The sequence below is a fragment of the Atractosteus spatula genome, unplaced genomic scaffold (assembly GCF_055471065.1).
Source record: "Atractosteus spatula isolate fAtrSpa1 unplaced genomic scaffold, fAtrSpa1.hap1 Scaffold_9, whole genome shotgun sequence".
Taxonomy (NCBI): domain Eukaryota; kingdom Metazoa; phylum Chordata; class Actinopteri; order Semionotiformes; family Lepisosteidae; genus Atractosteus; species Atractosteus spatula.
The window spans coordinates 268,847-288,854 of record NW_028296923.1 but is presented as its reverse complement, the minus strand read 5'-3'; the positions used below and the strand labels follow the sequence as shown (position 1 = coordinate 288,854).

At 41.6% G+C, this 20,008-nt stretch overlaps 6 non-coding genes across 6 annotated transcripts; 4 read left to right on the top strand and 2 right to left on the bottom strand.

Moving 5' to 3' along the window:
* The first annotated feature begins 1,004 nt into the window (after positions 1–1,004).
* On the top strand, positions 1,005–1,086 carry trnas-uga (transfer RNA serine (anticodon UGA)). Its single transcript has one exon. It is a non-coding gene; the product is annotated as a tRNA-Ser (tRNA).
* Positions 1,087–2,618: 1,532 nt separating this feature from the next.
* trnar-ucg (transfer RNA arginine (anticodon UCG)) lies at positions 2,619–2,691 on the bottom strand. The gene has a single exon. It is a non-coding gene; the product is annotated as a tRNA-Arg (tRNA).
* Positions 2,692–5,441: 2,750 nt separating this feature from the next.
* Positions 5,442–5,523, top strand: trnas-uga (transfer RNA serine (anticodon UGA)). Its single transcript has one exon. It is a non-coding gene; the product is annotated as a tRNA-Ser (tRNA).
* A 3,015-nt stretch (positions 5,524–8,538) lies between these two features.
* On the bottom strand, positions 8,539–8,611 carry trnar-ucg (transfer RNA arginine (anticodon UCG)). The gene has a single exon. It is a non-coding gene; the product is annotated as a tRNA-Arg (tRNA).
* A 1,185-nt stretch (positions 8,612–9,796) lies between these two features.
* trnan-guu (transfer RNA asparagine (anticodon GUU)) lies at positions 9,797–9,870 on the top strand. The gene has a single exon. It is a non-coding gene; the product is annotated as a tRNA-Asn (tRNA).
* Positions 9,871–11,395: 1,525 nt separating this feature from the next.
* On the top strand, positions 11,396–11,477 carry trnas-uga (transfer RNA serine (anticodon UGA)). Its single transcript has one exon. It is a non-coding gene; the product is annotated as a tRNA-Ser (tRNA).
* The last annotated feature ends 8,531 nt before the right edge of the window (positions 11,478–20,008 follow it).

Genomic DNA, 20,008 nt, shown 5'->3' with positions numbered 1-20,008 from the left:
GTTCGTTGGCTCTTCTGTCCATTGTCCTCCTGCCTGGCTCTTGACCTGTGACTGTCTGAACGCACACAGTAGACTTTCAGGCGGGGGATTTGTCCTGAGCCTCTGTGAAAGACCCACCCACCCCCATAAATAACTGCTCTAGAAACACATGAATGCAAAACTAAACCACAGCTTAAAGAGGAGCTCCAACTCAGTGCCATACTAATGTAAACGAAGTAATACTAAGACATGTTCTTATGGATTTGTCTTACCTTGAGATATGTAATTGGATTTCAGGATTAACTTCCACATTCAATGTACTGGTGATTGTTTGCCTGGTCAGTACCTGGGTGGGAGACCTCCAGCGAACAATTAAGCTTGCTGCTGGAAGTGGTGTTAAGAGACTCTTAGGATCTTCCAGAGGTGTCTGTCCAATAGCACTAGTTGCCTTAGAGCTGGCTCAAACATTGCTCAAGAGTATACCTTTCACAGATGCGCAAAGATGAATGATGGGGGTGCACGCTTCAAGGAGCCTTCCAACTGTAGGGACTGATTAGAGACGATCCATAGCGTGTGTTCGTTTCCATAAAGGCCCCGTGTCTCAACGGTAGGACGGAGTCAAATACTGCCTCGACACGTAACAGCATTATATTAAACCGCAGGACTTGAGGGCTGTTTTGTTTGAATGTTCAAGGCATTCGTAAGAGCGTAGGTCAAGGGCCATTCGTGCATCTCCTGTAACTCGAGTAAAAATGCTATTCAAAGTGCAGTGACTGAAATCGTCGTCCACATTTCTCCGTTGTTGATTTCTTTCTGTCTAAGAAAGTTCTATTTTCATGTCCGAACGGGGAGACTTTATCATTCCAACTTGAAGCCACCCTTAAGTACTCTGAGGTGTGTGTGTCTGCTTGCACTTTTGGCGTAAAAGGTTTCTTAAACGGAGAGCGAACTTGAAAAAAGTTGCCGCCGCCGCCTCGCACTCCCTGTTCGACTGTAGCAAGAAGGCAGCGGGGGCAGCACTTGCTGTAGTCGTGGCCGAGTGGTTAAGGCGACGGACTTGAAATCTGTTGGGGTCTCCCCGCGCAGGTTCAAATCCTGCCGACTACGGTGTTCTTTGCATTTGGTCGCGTGCGTGTGTGAAAAAGGACCAGCGCCGTTTTGTTTTCGCTGGGGCCTTTAAGACTCTAAATCGCCTGGACCCGCTGCCTTGGAAATCGATTCTTCAGCACCCACGAGTGACGCTTTGCGGCTGGACGCAGATAATGATGCTTTTTCTGCAACCAGCTTTCCAGCAGCTCCGTACTGAACCCGTTCTCCATTGCAACATAGTGGAGGCTCGTCACGTCTATAGCAAGGCTGTGTAGGACCGCATACGCCACAGTGACTTTTACACAGACCACATGAAAGGCAAGCAAAATACAGTTTTAAAATTCCAAACACTCACAAGGTCAGAGGAACAGCGATGACCTGAACAGATCTGTTACAGAAGTCTAGGTTGACCTTTTTAGAGCTGTAATTGTATTTTTGTTTAATAGAAGATCAAATCCACTCCCATGTACCAGCACCTTACAGTTTATTGATGTTAATTGTGTTTAAGTAATAAGATTGCTAACGCTGTTGGACTTTAGCTGGTGTTTTTTAGAACAAATTGCTTACTCTTCTGTAAGGAATATGCAGTACGCGCCTTTGTCAGTCATTGCTCACCATACCTGTAACTTTCTTATCTAACTCACTACCTCAAATGGTGAAGGTCCACAAACATAAATGAAAAAAAAAACCCTTGTTGTAGATGAGGTGCACAAAAAAGCAGCCCCTGATAGTGTATAACACATTTATACTATTGCAGAGACACATGTAACACATATATATATACTGTATATATATGAAACAGAAACAGGAATCACTTACTCACCTGAAGAATCTCTGTAGGAATATCTAGCATTTATCAATGGAAATAAAAGCTGCTTTAATACAGTGCATGTTCAAACTCAAACCCTCAGCTGCTGTTCTTGTTTGTTTTGTGACAAATTGCAACTGAGCATCGCATGAGCAGTTACGTACCCTTATCTGTTAGGGAATTTCAAGGGATGAGTTAGGTCAGAATGGGTAGGCTGCAAAACAACAAGTAAAGAGTTATTCCAAGATGAAACGTTGTGGCGGTTTTCTTATCTTTTCAGCATGGACTAAACTTTTACGCGTTCCTTATATGCTATATATGTATATATTAGCACCAATGTCGTTCTTAAAAACTAACATGAAATTGTCAGGGACATTCAGCTATATACAAAGAAGAGACAGACAAAGTAATAATTCTATATTAACGTGGCCTACATATTGACGCAATGATCAAACTAACTGACATGTTCTGATTCAGATCCCCTGCAGTTCATGCTAATTAGAACAATAGCAATGCTGAGTCCTCCCCACCCTACTGAGCACAAACTCAGCTGCTCTCCAGTTCTGTTCTGCATGTTTTTTCATTGCAATTGAGCTCGGAGCTGGAGATGATCTCCATACAGTACTGTGTTAACTAGCCCGCACTTGCGTGCTAATTTACTGGTTGTGGCAAATGTTTTTCTCTAGTTCATTTACATGAAGGCAACCTGTTATCGAGGAACCTGAGAGGTTTAAAAGCCTCACGAGCCAGGCAGGACTCGAACCTACAATCTTCTGATCCGAAGTCAGACGCGTTATCCATTACACCACTGGCCCACGTGACAGGCACTTGCACTCCACCACAGAGAGCTCTACACTGCTACTAGTAGTACACTTCCCCATCTAAATTTTCAAAGCAAGAAACTTGTGTTTCCTACTATTTTTATCAGGTTTAAAATATCATCTCCTTAAAACAGAAAAAGTGTTGATGTGTCGTGCTGAAATTCAGATTGATTTTGAATTCAAAGAAAAAACGTTTACTTCCAAAACACCGTGAAATTGTCACATCTTGCAGACAATAGGTGTATTCCATGTTGAAAAGAGAAGAAAGAAAACCATGGAGCCTTTTACAGGTGTGAGGCTTCTTCAGGTGTGAGAAGACCTCACGGCCGAAACGTTGTGTTTCCTTTCTTCTCTTTTCAGCATGTAATAAACCTATTACTTGTTCCTTTGCAGCCGAGGCATGTTAACGTAACTACCCAGCTGAACATCTTGCAGACTCTACTTCTCTCCTGTAGAAGTAAAGCAGGGCTTGCTGGGTGAGCTTTTGCTGCGGTAAATTAGGTCACGTGTCATGTTCAATCACTTCTAAACACAACATTTGCTGGTGCTAGCTTTCCCCATGAAAAGAGACATTTCCCTTACAGTACATGACATATCGTTTTTTTTCTATCAATAAGTATAGAAATAAAACAAAAGAAAAAACGGTGTCGCCAAAGAATGCCCAGCTCTGTCGCCTTGGGGAGGTGTCAAGGGCATTGAGCTCCTTGGACATGAAAAGTGCCAGATAAATGCCATTTCTCATCATTTCTCTTGGCGTCAGTTCTGCTATTAAATGGGACGGAGGCAAGGGGCTCAGAGAGCAGGTTAAGTGCACACCGAACGCAGATGTGTCCAAGTGTCTGTAAAAGCGCGGTGCTCCGCTGGCGCTGTTTCCTAGTGGCTTAAAGTGCCTACCTGGAAAGCAGGCGATCCTGGGTCTGGATACCAGCGGTGCCTCTCTCTGTGTCTTGTTGTGCCGAATGTATCATTTCAGATAAACATGCACAGCTTGGTTCAGTTTAATACAAGAATTAATTTCCTTTCTGGAAGAACTTGTTTTTGAAGAAATCCATACAGCTTGTGAAAGATGAAATCCATTTCTTGGTTGTCAATGGAAAAATATCGCCGGCTGCAAGAAGCGCAAGTGATTGTTTTCCTTGACCATAAACCTGCAAATGTAGGGAGCACAAAAGGCCATCAGTCTCTGTGGCGCAATCGGTTAGCGCGTTCGGCTGTTAACAGGAAGGTTGGTGGTTCAAGCCCACCCAGGGACGCGTGTCTCAGTTTTTCAAATGTAAACATCATCACCGCTAAAGAAGATGGCGCAGAAGGCTCCACAGCCGAAACGTGGTGCTTCTTTTCTTCTCTTTTCAGCATGGAGTAAACCTTTGCTTGATCCTTTGCAGCCTACGCATGCTGACGCAGCTACCTTTCTCTTAACGCGCCTCAATCATTATTCACCAAAACGATCAGCAGAATATGTCGCCTTTGTGGTGATGTCACTCCTCTGCTTCACAAATGTCCTAAGTGACGGGCCATTTCTTTCGGCCATTTTTCCGGAGCGGTTATTGATTGCTCCATCATTTCCCTCATGCTTTCCATCACTAGATTGAAAAAAAAACAGAAACAGGACGACAGGACGACAATCAAATTGCAAAAACTCATCAAAGCACTCGATAGAGTATTTGAATCCACAAGTAGCTACGAGCAACTTTGTCCTGGCTTGCATGAAAGTCGGAAAATGTCAAAAAGAAAAAGATGGTGGCTTTTTCATAGTCGTTCTTTTATTTTTAGTTCGTTGGCTCTTCTGTCCATTGTCCTCCTGCCTGGCTCTTGACCTGTGACTGTCTGAACGCACACAGTAGACTTTCAGGCGGGGGATTTGTCCTGAGCCTCTGTGAAAGACCCACCCACCCCCATAAATAACTGCTCTAGAAACACATGAATGCAAAACTAAACCACAGCTTAAAGAGGAGCTCCAACTCAGTGCCATACTAATGTAAACGAAGTAATACTAAGACATGTTCTTATGGATTTGTCTTACCTTGAGATATGTAATTGGATTTCAGGATTAACTTCCACATTCAATGTACTGGTGATTGTTTGCCTGGTCAGTACCTGGGTGGGAGACCTCCAGCGAACAATTAAGCTTGCTGCTGGAAGTGGTGTTAAGAGACTCTTAGGATCTTCCAGAGCTGGCTCAAACATTGCTCAAGAGTATACCTTTCACAGATGCGCAAAGATGAATGATGGGGGTGCACGCTTCAAGGAGCCTTCCAACTGTAGGGACTGATTAGAGACGATCCGTAGCGTGTGTTCGTTTCCATAAAGGCCCCGTGTCTCAACAGTAGGATGGAGTCAAATACTGCCTCGACACGTAACAGCATTATATTAAACCTCAGGACTTGAGGGCTGTTTTGTTTGAATGTTCAAGGCATTCGTAAGAGCGTAGGTCAAGGGCCATTCGTGCATCTCCTGTAACTCGAGTAAAAATGCTATTCAAAGTGCAGTGACTGAAATCGTCGTCCACATTTCTCCGTTGTTGATTTCTTTCTGTCTAAGAAAGTTCTATTTTCATGTCCGAACGGGGAGACTTTATCATTCCAACTTGAAGCCACCCTTAAGTACTCTGAGGTGTGTGTGTCTGCTTGCACTTTTGGCGTAAAAGGTTTCTTAAACGGAGAGCGAACTTGAAAAAAGTTGCCGCCGCCGCCTCGCACTCCCTGTTCGACTGTAGCAAGAAGGCAGCGGGCGCAGCGCTTGCTGTAGTCGTGGCCGAGTGGTTAAGGCGATGGACTTGAAATCCGTTGGGGTCTCCCCGCGCAGGTTCAAATCCTGCCGACTACGGCGTTCTTTGCATTTGGTCGCGTGCGTGTGTGAAAAAGGACCAGCGCCGTTTTGCTTTCGCTGGGGCTTTTAACACTCTAAATCGCCTGGACCCGCTGCCTTGGAAATCGATTCTTCAGCACCCACGAGTGACGCTTTGCGGCTGGACGCAGATAATGATGCTTTTTCTGCAACCAGCTTTCCAGCAGCTCCGTACTGAACCCGTTCTCCATTGCAACATAGTGGAGGCTCGTCACGTCTATAGCAAGGCTGTGTAGGACCGCATACGCCACAGTGACTTTTACACAGACCACATGAAAGGCAAGCAAAATACAGTTTTAAAATTCCAAACACTCACAAGGTCAGAGGAACAGCGATGACCTGAACAGATCTGTTACAGAAGTCTAGGTTGACCTTTTTAGAGCTGTAATTGTATTTTTGTTTAATAGAAGATCAAATCCACTCCCATGTACCAGCACCTTACAGTTTATTGATGTTAATTGTGTTTAAGTAATAAGATTGCTAACGCTGTTGGACTTTAGCTGGTGTTTTTTAGAACAAATTGCTTACTCTTCTGTAAGGAATATGCAGTACGCGCCTTTGTCAGTCATTGCTCACCATACCTGTAACTTTCTTATCTAACTCACTACCTCAAATGGTGAAGGTCCACAAACATAAATTAAAAAAAAAAACCCTTGTTGTAGATGAGGTGCACAAAAAAGCAGCCCCTGATAGTGTATAACACATTTATACTATTGCAGAGACACATGTAACACATATATATATACTGTATATATATGAAACAGAAACAGGAATCACTTACTCACCTGAAGAATCTCTGTAGGAATATCTAGCATTTATCAATGGAAATAAAAGCTGCTTTAATACAGTGCATGTTCAAACTCAAACCCTCAGCTGCTGTTCTTGTTTGTTTTGTGACAAATTGCAACTGAGCATCGCATGAGCAGTTACGTACCCTTATCTGTTAGGGAATTTCAAGGGATGAGTTAGGTCAGAATGGGTAGGCTGCAAAACAACAAGTAAAGAGTTATTCCAAGATGAAACGTTGTGGCGGTTTTCTTATCTTTTCAGCATGGACTAAACTTTTACGCGTTCCTTATATGCTATTGTAGTGTTTCATAGCCGTTCAGGGAAGCCAAATATGTAACCATAGTGGCTCTCTGAAGGCACCAGTTCTGTAGGGTTTGGGCATTTACTGAGACAATTATTAATTGTAGCAGTAAATCACAAAATTGATTCTTTTGATGGCTTTAGAATCCAACCATGCGACATAACTCAAACAACGCACACACACAGGTATTAATACACGAGGATACATTTATTAATACATAGAATATGCATGTAAACCTAACAGATCTTATCGAGAGGGTTATCAGAATACAAAAGGTATATATTCAATCAGTTACGAAGTGTTACACATCAAGAGGACATACGTTCAGTATATCATTCATTAAGACCGTTTCGTAAAGTGAACTTGGTTACAACTTCTACATTAGATACTCAAAACAAGTACATAACTCTTAGGAATTAAATTGATATCAACTGGTTGGGATAACAATTGAATTCTCGAGCTGTAATGCATTGAAGTTGAATACTCATCCAATTTCTGGGGATTCAGATCTCCTGCAGGCACAAACAATCAGCTGCAGGCTTGTTGCTGTCCAATCCGCGCTCTCTGGCTCCGTGCCAGGCTGTGCTGTGCGGCTTGCGACGGTGCGCTGCAGATGCTCACTGACCGGCTAGTTAGTGTTGGCTTTAACTAGCAAAGTTTGTGCACAGGAGAAAAGATGACTGTGGGTCCCAGCAAGTCAGGAAGAGGACCGGTTCGTTCCTGATGAAGAGCTAGTTCTGAATAGTGATTCAGCTGTCCACAGTTCTGACCTGTCCACGAGGCCTGCTGCTGGTTACTCTCTGGCAACCTCCACTCTAGACTCTTAGAACAAAGGAAAGTTCTGGCACTCGGACACACTGGCCGTTCCGTGGTTGTCCGGGCTGAGTCTCGGGATGGTCAGGAGGCGCGCTGCGAGAATGTCCTGCCCTTGGGAGCCTTCTGCTCCTGGGCCGTCCTGCCCTGGAATTCTCCTTTGAACTCCCTTTAGAACAGTCCACAGAATCCTCTCCAGAATCTTACTGAATCTCCCGAATCTGAATCTTGTTGAATCTGAATCTTGTTGAATCTCTCAGGCTCTCTGTGTTGCCTGTTTTTACCTGGAGGAACTTCAGCTCGTTGATTGGCTGAAAGTTCCATGGGCATCAGAGTCCCACGTGGGTTACTCAGCCCTACCAGTCCCTGATTGGTTGATCAAGGTGAGATATGAGTCACTTAGTCCTGACACTTAGTAATGCAGTCCAGATGTCCATCCGGCACTCCCTAGACTGATAGGCGCCAGTGGATGACCATTGATCATGATAGCCAGACTTAGCTAAGTGCATCCCCCTTTGGGAGCTGTCCTAGGAAACCTTAAATCATCTTGCATGAATAGTTTCTCTGTGGCTGCACCACAGAGATGAACAGAGAAATGGGGCCTCATTTGGGAAGCTCAGAAACACTTAATTCTGCCTTATTAATAAGCCTCGCCGCTACACTATATATGTATATATTAGCACCAATGTCGTTCTTAAAAACTAACATGAAATTGTCAGGGACATTCAGCTATATACAAAGAAGAGACAGACAAAGTAATAATTCTATATTAACGTGGCCTACATATTGACGCAATGATCAAACTAACTGACATGTTCTGATTCAGATCCCCTGCAGTTCATGCTAATTAGAACAATAGCAATGCTGAGTCCTCCCCACCCTACTGAGCACAAACTCAGCTGCTCTCCAGTTCTGTTCTGCATGTTTTTTCATTGCAATTGAGCTCGGAGCTGGAGATGATCTCCATACAGTACTGTGTTAACTAGCCCGCACTTGCGTGCTAATTTACTGGTTGTGGCAAATGTTTTTCTCTAGTTCATTTACATGAAGGCAACCTGTTATCGAGGAACCTGAGAGGTTTAAAAGCCTCACGAGCCAGGCAGGACTCGAACCTACAATCTCCTGATCCGAAGTCAGACGCGTTATCCATTACGCCACTGGCCCACGTGAGATGCACTTGCACTCCACCACAGAGAGCTCTACACTGCTACTAGTAGTACACTTCCCCATCTAAATTTTCAAAGCAAGAAACTTGTGTTTCCTACTATTTTTAACAGGTTTAAAATATCATCTCCTTAAAACAGAAAAAGTGTTGATGTGTCGTGCTGAAATTCAGATTGATTTTGAATTCAAAGAAAAAACGTTTACTTCCAAAACACCGTGAAATTGTCACATCTTGCAGACAATAGGTGTATTCCATGTTGAAAAGAGAAGAAAGAAAACCATGGAGCCTTTTACAGGTGTGAGGCTTCTTCAGGTGTGAGAAGACCTCACGGCCGAAACGTTGTGTTTCCTTTCTTCTCTTTTCAGCATGCAATAAACCTATAACTTGTTCCTTTGCAGCCGAGGCATGTTAACGTAGCTCCCCAGCTGAACATCTTGCAGACTCTACTTCTCTCCTGTAGAAGTAAAGCAGGGCTTGCTGGGTGAGCTTTTGCTCCGGTAAATTAGGTCACGTGTCATGTTCAATCACTTCTAAACACAACATTTGCTGGTGCTAGCTTTCCCCATGAAAAGAGACATTTCCCTTACAGTACATGACATATCGTTTTTTTTCTATCAATAAGTATAGAAATAAAACAAAAGAAAAAACGGTGTCGCCAAAGAATGCCCAGCTCTGTCGCCTTGGGGAGGTGTCAAGGGCATTGAGCTCCTTGGACATGAAAAGTGCCAGATAAATGCCATTTCTCATCATTTCTCTTGGCGTCAGTTCTGCTATTAAATGGGACGGAGGCAAGGGGCTCAGAGAGCAGGTTAAGTGCACACCGAACGCAGATGTGTCCAAGTGTCTGTAAAAGCGCGGTGCTCCGCTGGCGCTGTTTCCTAGTGGCTTAAAGTGCCTGCCTGGAAAGCAGGCGATCCTGGGTCTGGATACCAGCGGTGCCTCTCTCTGTGTCTTGTTGTGCCGAATGTATCATTTCAGACAAACATGCACAGCTTGGTTCAGTTTAATACAAGAATTAATTTCCTTTCTGGAAGAACTTGTTTTTGAAGAAATCCATACAGCTTGTGAAAGATGAAATCCATTTCTTGGTTGTCAGTGGAAAAATATCGCCGGCTGCAAGAAGCGCAAGTGATTGTTTTCCTTGACCATAAACCTGCAAATGTAGGGAGCACAAAAGGCCATCAGTCTCTGTGGCGCAATTGGTTAGCGCGTTCGGCTGTTAACCGAAAGGTTGGTGGTTCAAGCCCACCCAGGGACGCATGTCTCAGTTTTTCCAATGTAAACATCATCACCGCTAAAGAAGATGGCGCAGAAGGCTCCACAGCCGAAACGTGGTGCTTCTTTTCTTCTCTTTTCAGCATGGAGTAAACCTTTGCTTGATCCTTTGCAGCCTACGCATGCTGACGCAGCTACCTTTCTCTTAACGCGCCTCAATCATTATTCACCAAAACGATCAGCAGAATATGTCGCCTTTGTGGTGATGTCACTCCTCTGCTTCACAAATGTCCTTAGTGACGGGCCATTTCTTTCGGCCATTTTTCCGGAGCGGTTATTGATTGCTCCATCATTTCCCTCATGCTTTCCATCACTAGATTGAAAAAAAAAAACAGAAACAGGACGACAGGACGACAATCAAATTGCAAAAACTCATCAAAGCACTCGATAGAGTATTTGAATCCACAAGTAGCTACGAGCAACTTTGTCCTGGCTTGCATGAAAGTCGGAAAATGTCAAAAAGAAAAAGATGGTGGCTTTTTCATATTCGTTCTTTTATTTTTAGTTCGTTGGCTCTTCTGTCCATTGTCCTCCTGCCTGGCTCTTGACCTGTGACTGTCTGAACGCACACAGTAGACTTTCAGGCGGGGGATTTGTCCTGAGCCTCTGTGAAAGACCCACCCACCCCCATAAATAACTGCTCTAGAAACACATGAATGCAAAACTAAACCACAGCTTAAAGAGGAGCTCCAACTCAGTGCCATACTAATGTAAACGAAGTAATACTAAGACATGCTCTTATGGATTTGTCTTACCTTGAGATATGTAATTGGATTTCAGGATTAACTTCCACATTCAATGTACTGGTGATTGTTTGCCTGGTCAGTACCTGGGTGGGAGACCTCCAGCGAACAATTAAGCTTGCTGCTGGAAGTGGTGTTAAGAGACTCTTAGGATCTTCCAGAGGTGTCTGTCCAATAGCACTAGTTGCCTTAGAGCTGGCTCAAACATTGCTCAAGAGTATACCTTTCACAGATGCGCAAAGATGAATGATGGGGGTGCACGCTTCAAGGAGCCTTCCAACTGTAGGGACTGATTAGAGACGATCCGTAGCGTGTGTTCGTTTCCATAAAGGCCCCATGTCTCAATGGTAGGACGGAGTCAAATACTGCCTCGACACGTAACAGCATTATATTAAACCTCAGGACTTGAGGGCTGTTTTGTTTGAATGTTCAAGGCATTCGTAAGAGCGCAGGTCAAGGGCCATTCGTGCATCTCCTGTAACTCGAGTAAAAATGCTATTCAAAGTGCAGTGACTGAAATCGTCGTCCACATTTCTCCGTTGTTGATTTCTTTCTGTCTAAGAAAGTTCTATTTTCATGTCCGAACGGGGAGACTTTATCATTCCAACTTGAAGCCACCCTTAAGTACTCTGAGGTGTGTGTGTCTGCTTGCACTTTTGGCGTAAAAGGTTTCTTAAACGGAGAGCGAACTTGAAAAAAGTTGCCGCCGCCGCCTCGCACTCCCTGTTCGACTGTAGCAAGAAGGCAGCGGGTGCAGCGCTTGCTGTAGTCGTGGCCGAGTGGTTAAGGCGACGGATTTGAAATCCGTTGGGGTCTCCCCGCGCAGGTTCAAATCCTGCCGACTACGGCGTTCTTTGCATTTGGTCGCGTGCGTGTGTGAAAAAGGACCAGCGCCGTTTTGTTTTCGCTGGGGCCTTTAACACTCTAAATCGCCTGGACCCGCTGCCTTGGAAATCGATTCTTCAGCACCCACGAGTGACGCTTTGCGGCTGGACGCAGATGATGCTTTTTCTGCAACCAGCTTTCCAGCAGCTCCGTACTGAACCCGTTCTCCATTGCAACATAGCGGAGGCTCGTCACGTCTATAGCAAGGCTGTGTAGGACCGCATACGCCACAGTGACTTTTACACAGACCACATGAAAGGCAAGCAAAATACAGTTTTAAAATTCCAAACACTCACAAGGTCAGAGGAACAGCGATGACCTGAACAGATCTGTTACAGAAGTCTAGGTTGACCTTTTTAGAGCTGTAATTGTATTTTTGTTTAATAGAAGATCAAATCCACTCCCATGTACCAGCACCTTACAGTTTATTGATGTTAATTGTGTTTAAGTAATAAGATTGCTAACGCTGTTGGACTTTAGCTGGTGTTTTTTAGAACAAATTGCTTACTCTTCTGTAAGGAATATGCAGTACGCGCCTTTGTCAGTCATTGCTCACCATACCTGTAACTTTCTTATCTAACTCACTACCTCAAATGGTGAAGGTCCACAAACATAAATGAAAAAAAAAAACCCTTGTTGTAGATGAGGTGCACAAAAAAGCAGCCCCTGATAGTGTATAACACATTTATACTATTGCAGAGACACATGTAACACATATATATATATACTGTATATATACAGATGCAGCCATTCAAAATGCATGAGGTATTTCGCGGCATACCCCGGTGGGCGTGTCACAGTATCACGCGGTATGACGCAGTTAACGTGGTGTCACGTGGTTAACTATCTGGCGTTGCCTTGTAAAACCGCCAGGGGGAGCTTAACCTCTCATGTACATTATTTGAGCCTTTAATTTTGAACTGTGTATTACAGCATGTTAATCATCAGTCATTAAAATGTTGGTATATTTTATGAAAGCAAGATTGCTCAGTTGGACAAAAGTACACAACCTACCTTTATCAGAAATATCAAAGCCTTTACTGAAGATATTACTAATAGTATTAATAATGGATGACTTTGGACAAGCTGTATACTCAAAGTATAATTTCTTTAGCACATTTGTACAAGCATTTGGAATCTGTCCAAGCCATACTTTGTCAGGCATTTTGTTTTACTTCAACGGGCATAAAAACTTCCTTGCTTTTAACAGGGCGTTTCATAATTTCTAGCTACGAAAATGATTTAAAATGCGACACCTATCATTCAACTAGAGCTTAAAATATCACAAGGAAAAATACACACCGGTATTCCATTTCTCCCTAAACATTGTAAGCTTCGAAGTCTTTAACTAACGTGATACCGGAGTCAACAAGCATACTTTTAGAATTTGATTAAAAGGGAATATAATATGGAATCGCGTATCTCAAGAAATTAATAACGGTATGATTATATCCGTGTACTGCGGCAGGGCTGTGTAGGGCTGTTTCGCCTGCTTGTTCATGTGAGCTGTCTTGTAGCCTACTGGTCTAGGTGCGTGACTACCAACTGACAGCTTGTGTGTTCAAAGCCAGCTGGTGCTGGACCTTCCAGTTTTATTTATTTATTTATTTTTTAATCACGTAACATAAGCATATTACCGTATGCAAACTGTACTGTATACAATATGTATATGTATATTTAATGTCTTAACTGTGCCCGTTTAAGTATTGAATATTCATATCTAATTTTCCACTGAAGGGAAATCTTAACATAAACATACAGTATATGGCTGGTCTCGGTACTTTAAAGAAAAAAATACACACCAGTATTCCATTTCTCCCTAAACATTGTAAGCTTCGAAGTCTTTAACTAACGTGATACCGGAGTCAACAAGCATACTTTTAGAATTTGATTAAAAGGGAATATAATATGGAATCGCGTATCTCAAGAAATTAATAACGATATAATTATATTCATGTTGCAAAAGAACTGCAACGGACATAAAAACTCCCTTGCTTTTAACAGAGCGTTCCATAATTTCTAACTACGAAAATGCCAGGTGAAAGGATTTGTAAACATATTTTGTTAAAGCAAGTCAGTTTTTTCTGCAACACATAAAATACATTTTTCCAAGAAAGTTTAGCCTTTGTCACTAATGAAACCACTAAATAAAGACATAAATATAGAAATCTAAAGATTTGTTTTATTTAATGTTGGTAGCAGGATGAACTGTCAGAGTGTATATTTTGTCGCAAAGTTGCTGCAAGATGTTAACAGTGAAAAAGGTATTTAGAAATGAGTTATTTCAAGATGAAAAAGAAAACATACACGAAACATGGTTTCATTACGACCAGAATCGGTCTTGAGATATTTTTAACTTGATTTACAGTATTTGAGAGGTATGTCTTAACACCGATACTACAGTGCTTAAGTACTGCTCACGTATATGTTTCTAGGTTTATATTATGCATTTCATATGGTCAAATTACTTTTGAGCAACTAATAAGAAGCGCGAAACGGTATGCGTGTTACTTTCGTTTTGTGCTGGGAGCCATGGATTGATTAGAGATATCAAGTACATACAAGTCATTTTTTAAATGTTGTAGTTCGTCTTGAAAAAATGTTACGAGTACATCATCTATCAACAATCACACAGGTTCTGTTTCCATATTGCGGATTTTGGTTAGGTATTATCAAATCCAGTGGAGCTGTTAGTTTACTGAGTCCCATGTCACATGGTCTGTGATTGAAACCGGAAAAACCGGTTTAATTCGTCACAGCCAGCACTCTTCAGGTGTGAGGGTCTTCTGCTCAGAATGAAATGCTAAAATGTTTGTGTATATTCTAATGGTAGTGGGGGCAGGGTGTGTGGGAACAGGTTTGGTTGAAATTGCATTGGAGATCTATGTTCTTCACACCTGAAACATTTTCTCTGAAAGCATTTTCTTCGCAGTTTAACCGATCTTGTTACAGCATGTTACAGTTTACTATTATTAACCATATTAATTTTAAGTGCTTAATGTAAAATCTTGTAAAAATATATTTTCATTGTTCAAATATACATTAAGTCTGACTATCATATAATAAGTTAAATACAAAACTAAAGAAAAAATAGGGTTAAATATAATTCAAAATATTTTGCTAACAATGTTAACTGTTTATGAATAATAAAATGTATTAACTAAGGAGTAGGATGGCACAGTTGTTAGTATGTTTTTTGTTTTGTTTCTTTTTCATAAATACAACAGTAGTACCTGATGTCTCAGTGGCTTTCAAAATTAAATTATTTCTCCCTAAACATTTTAAGCATCGAAGTCTTTAACTAACGCGATACCGGAGTCAACAAGCATACTTTTAGAATTTGATTAAAAGGGAATATAATATGGAATCGCGTATCTCTAGAATTTAAAGACCAGACAATCGCAAACTCGTTTTCAATAAAATTATTTTATTCATTCAGCAGTTTGTGAGAGGGACATCCAGCAGGGAGAGACACACACACCGGTTTTCATTGACAACATTGTTTTTTTTTCAATTCCTCTTGTCTAACAGGAATGTTTTGTTTGTGGACAGACTGTTAGACAAGAGGAAATTTGTCTAACAAATTAAAAAACTCCATCCCGGCCTCTCAGTTCACCACCGCGCAGGACTCTGTTGATGCTGTCCCCGCCGGCTATCTCCCCCCAGGAAGCACAGCGGAATTCACAGATGCCAGTGGGACGAATAATTCTCCCAGATGTCCAACTGCTACCCATCACCCAGGAGATGGAGGGGGGGTTGTACTTGCAGTGCATCGGCATAGACGGGAAAGCAAGAGCCGACCGCTACGCCGCCCTCGTGTTTCGAAATCTTGTGACTTTTGAAATTTACTGGGGGTGGACCACGTCTGTAAATTTCGATGGGTCCAGAGGCAAAAGTGCCTTGCCTTGTAATCTCCGGGAAACCATTAGTACGATGGTGAATCGGAGATTCTCAACCCTTGCTGCGTACGACTGGAAAAGAATTCGTGATCGGATCAACGAAATGCTTCGTAGGAGGAGGCGGTCTTTTCCTCTTGTCTAACAGTCTGTCCACAAACAAAACATTCCTGTTAGACAAGAGGAATTGAAAAAAAAACAATGTTGTCAATGAAAACCGGTGTGTGTGTCTCTCCCTGCTGGATGTCCCTCTCACAAACTGCTGAATGAATAAAATAATTTTATTGAAAACGAGTTTGCGATTGTCTGGTCTTTAAATTCTGGAGATATGCGATTCCATATTATATTCCCTTTTAATCAAATTCTAAAAGTATGCTTGTTGACTCCGGTATGGCGTTAGTTAAAGACTTTGATGCTTAAAATGTTTAGGGAGAAATGGAATACTGGTGTGTATGTTTTCTTTAAAGTACCGAGACCAGCCATATACTGTATGTTTAAGTTCCAAAATTAATATCGTTTATGGGCTTCACACGCGTTGCAGTATGCTCAGGCACTAAGTAAAAGGAGATGCTTCGTATTGCTTGACTAATTTTAAAAACTAAGTTATAAATGCAGGCGCTGCTCTGATGCGTCGGCTCCTACACAGTGCCTGTCTGCTGTAAGCGTTACAATATACATACCCAACACTGCTTGTACCCATCTGTCATGCAAATAAAACACCTTGAATTGAATTGAGGGGAGAAGGGGGGGATACTAAAGCCAATACTGGCTCAATGGGCTTTGACGTGCTCATGCGTTGGTTTAACAGTGCGGGTGTGGCAGGCTTCCAATGTCAACTCGATTGGAAGACAATGAACATATTTTAGCCCGAAATGAATTAATAGCAAACATGGTTTACATAAAATACATTTTTCCAAGAAAGTTTATAATAATATGATCTATAGTTGAAATCTGAGCCTACTTTAAAAATAAAGGAAAAGCATTTTCAGAGAGCAATCACGCTGTGTTTATGTAGAAAAAGTGATTAGGTTTATGAGCAATCATATTACCTAATCGCTTAAAACGCTATATAAAATAAAGTTTATTTAGTATAGCAAACTATACTAGTTTATAAAATAAAATAAAGTTTATTTAGAGATGAATGATCAGTGTGGTAGTTTAAATAATGTGAGTCAGGAAACTAACACAGCGCCACCGGATTTAATAACGCAATAAAAACGCTATAAAATAATGTGACACAGTACAGCACAGTACAATAATACTGACCATGACTTTGGAAGCATAAATTACCTTACACTCAATTTAAACACAAGCTGTCTTTCTGTATGAACCTCTAAGCTGGTTCATACAGAAAATGTAGAAATGCATTAGCCTGATTATGATTAAAAACACATAATTAAACACGCGTTTGCGATTTAAATCAGAACACGATTTAAATCAATATAAATGTTTATATTGTAACGCATACTGTCCAGCCTCCATTTCTCTATAAAAATTTACTGTTGCACACACACACACAATAGAAGCAGGAACCGCTGTCAGAAGGGAAGATATGTTCAAAATATCGCAAATATCGATCATGTTGCGATATTTTGAAATATAAAAGTCAACTGATTGTCCATAATATCGCTTACCTATTTTTTTGAAGAAATGTTTGTTAAAATGAAAGTCCAGCACCAGCTGGATTCGAACACACAACCTGCCAGTTGGTAGTCACGCACGTAGACCAGTAGGCTACAAGAGAGCTTGCATGATCAGGCAGGCGAAACAGCCCTACACAGCCCTGCCGCAGTACACGGATATAATCATACCGTTATTAAATTCTTGAGATACGCGATTCCATATTATATTCCCTTTTAATCAAATTCTAAAAGTATGCTTGTTGACTCCGGTATCACGTTAGTTAAAGACTTCGAAGCTTACAATGTTTAGGGAGAAATGGAATACCGGTGTGTATTTTTTTCTTTAAAGTACCAAGACCAGCTATATACTGTATGTTTACGTTCCAAAATTAATATCGTTTATGGCCTTCACACGCGTTACAGTATGCTCCTATTCTTTTTATGCTCAGCTACTAAGATTTCCCTTCAGTGGTAAAATTCAATATCTACAACGGGCACAGTAAAGACGTTTACAGTAAGTCTTTCTACGACAGACCAACGGACCACGAGTGCCCCTGTCGGTCAACCAATCACGCACCGCGGTATCCCGTGTCATCATACCTGCGGTATCTGTACCGCGCACTTTGAATGGCTGCATCTGTATGAAACAGAAACAGGAATCGCTTACTCACCTGAAGAATCTCTGTAGGAATATCTAGCATTTATCAATGGAAATAAAAGCTGCTTTAATACAGTGCATGTTCAAACTCAAACCCTCAGCTGCTGTTCTTGTTTGTTTTGTGACAAACCACACAGCTGCCAGCGCACCTCACGGTGCCAGGCCACCACTGCATCACCCACCTGCAAGCGCACCTCACCGTGCCCGGCCACCACTGCATCACACAGCTGCCAGCGCACTTCACCGTGCCAGGCCACAACTGCGCCACACCACACAGCTGTCAGCACACCTCACCATGCCAGGCCACCACTGCATCACACAGCTGCCAGCGCACCTCACCGTGCCAGGCCACCACTGCATCACATAGCTGCAAGCGCACCTCACCGTGCCAGGCCACCACTGCATCATACAGCTGCCAGGGCACCTCACCGTGTCAGGCCACCACTGCGTAACACCACATAGCTGCCAGCGCACCTCACCATGCCAGGCCATCACTGAGTCAGAGATTAAATAAAACCTCACTCGCACCAAACAAATTTATATTTCTAAATATCACAACATGATCGAATTTAAGTCATTTTAATAACAATGAATAGTCACCTAGGCGTTACAATATAAACATTTATATTGATTTAAATAATGTTTTGATTTAAATCGAAAATGCGGGTTTAAATATATGTGTTTTTTGATTCACAATCAGACAAATGCAACATAAATTGATATCTTTGTCTTCTAAGTATCTTAATAAACTTTCAGCATAGCTTTCTCCCCGTTTAGATTTATTTTGGGATCAAACGTGGAAAGATTAGATTGTAATCGTTTTTATTTTTTAAATACATTTTAGAAAAGTGTAATCTATACTAAAAAGCTGTACACCACCTGCTATAAAGATACATATTGTAATACTTTCGGGTTCGGATAGGACAGACACAGGAACTCAGACTTGCGGAGTTAAAGCAAGTTAAAGCCTTGATTTTATATATCACCTTTAAAAGTGGCATCTCAAAGCAAAGTAAATACCCAACACTGATTGTACCCATCTGTCATGCTAATAAAGCAGCTTGAATTGAATTGAGGGGGGGGGGGGGATATTTGCTTTGTGTATAAAGTACATTGTGAATGTTTTCACAGCCTTCACTTTGTCGTTTTTATGCCATTTTTTGACCACGCACGAATATTCCTATGTCCGTATCTTTGCAAGGGAATCAGTGCGAATTTTAATACTAATTAAATGACCGCGGGCACTTTCCACCCCCTCTACATTCTCAGAGTAGAACAGACTAACCTTCTAATGAAAGACGGTCCACCCCCCACGGACAGGAAAAGTGCCCACAGGCACTTAAACTTAATATGGTCAGTAACAGTAAACAGTAACATGGTCAGAAGGAGCACGTACAAACGTTTCCGAAATAACCACATGTAAGACTCTGATGCTTAAAATGTTTAGGGAGAAAGTGGAATACTGGTGTGTATTTTTTCTTTAAACTACCAATACCAGCCATATACAGTCTGTAACGTAGGGATTTCTATATGTCTTTATTTAGTGGTTACATTAGTGACAAAGGCTAAACTTTTAGCTTCAGTAACGTGTACATATCTCCCCTTTTTATAAAACGACATGGTTAAAACTGTTCCAGAGCCACTGTTGTTTCATCAGTGAAAAGTACATCATGAAATGCCTCTCCCTGTTCAATCCACTGGAAAAAAGAAAAGGAGCATAAAGCTTCTGATGGTCATAAACGATATTCATTTAGGAGCAGCATCAGAGGTATGTTTTTAACTGCACTGCATTGGAGAGAATACCATAGTGTGTTTTTTTTTTTTACTCCCTGGCGGAAACTGGCTTCCAGAAGAATCAGTATGGCTCAGAGATTAAATAAAACTTCACTCGCACCAAACAAATGTATATTTCTAAATATCACAACATGATCGAATTTAAGTCATTTTAATAACAATGAATAGTCACCTATGCGTTACAATATAAACATTTATATTGATTTAAATCGCGTTTAAATCACCTTTATTTAAAACCCATAAATAAAGCTGATACTGTTTAGACTTTTAATTATTTAAAACTGTATTAAAGCAGCACGATACACAATGCAACGTAAATTGCTATCTTTGTCTTCTGTGTAATAATGTTCACCTCTCTGTCCAGCAAATTTACAATAGTAATAATAATGAACTTTATTGTATATGGCGCCTTTAAAGGTGGCTCCTCAAAGCGCTTTACAGGTTAAAAACAATACTGTTAGGCTGGGAAAACGATTTTTTTTTTAAGAAATACAAAATGAGATATAATGATATGTTCCGGCTT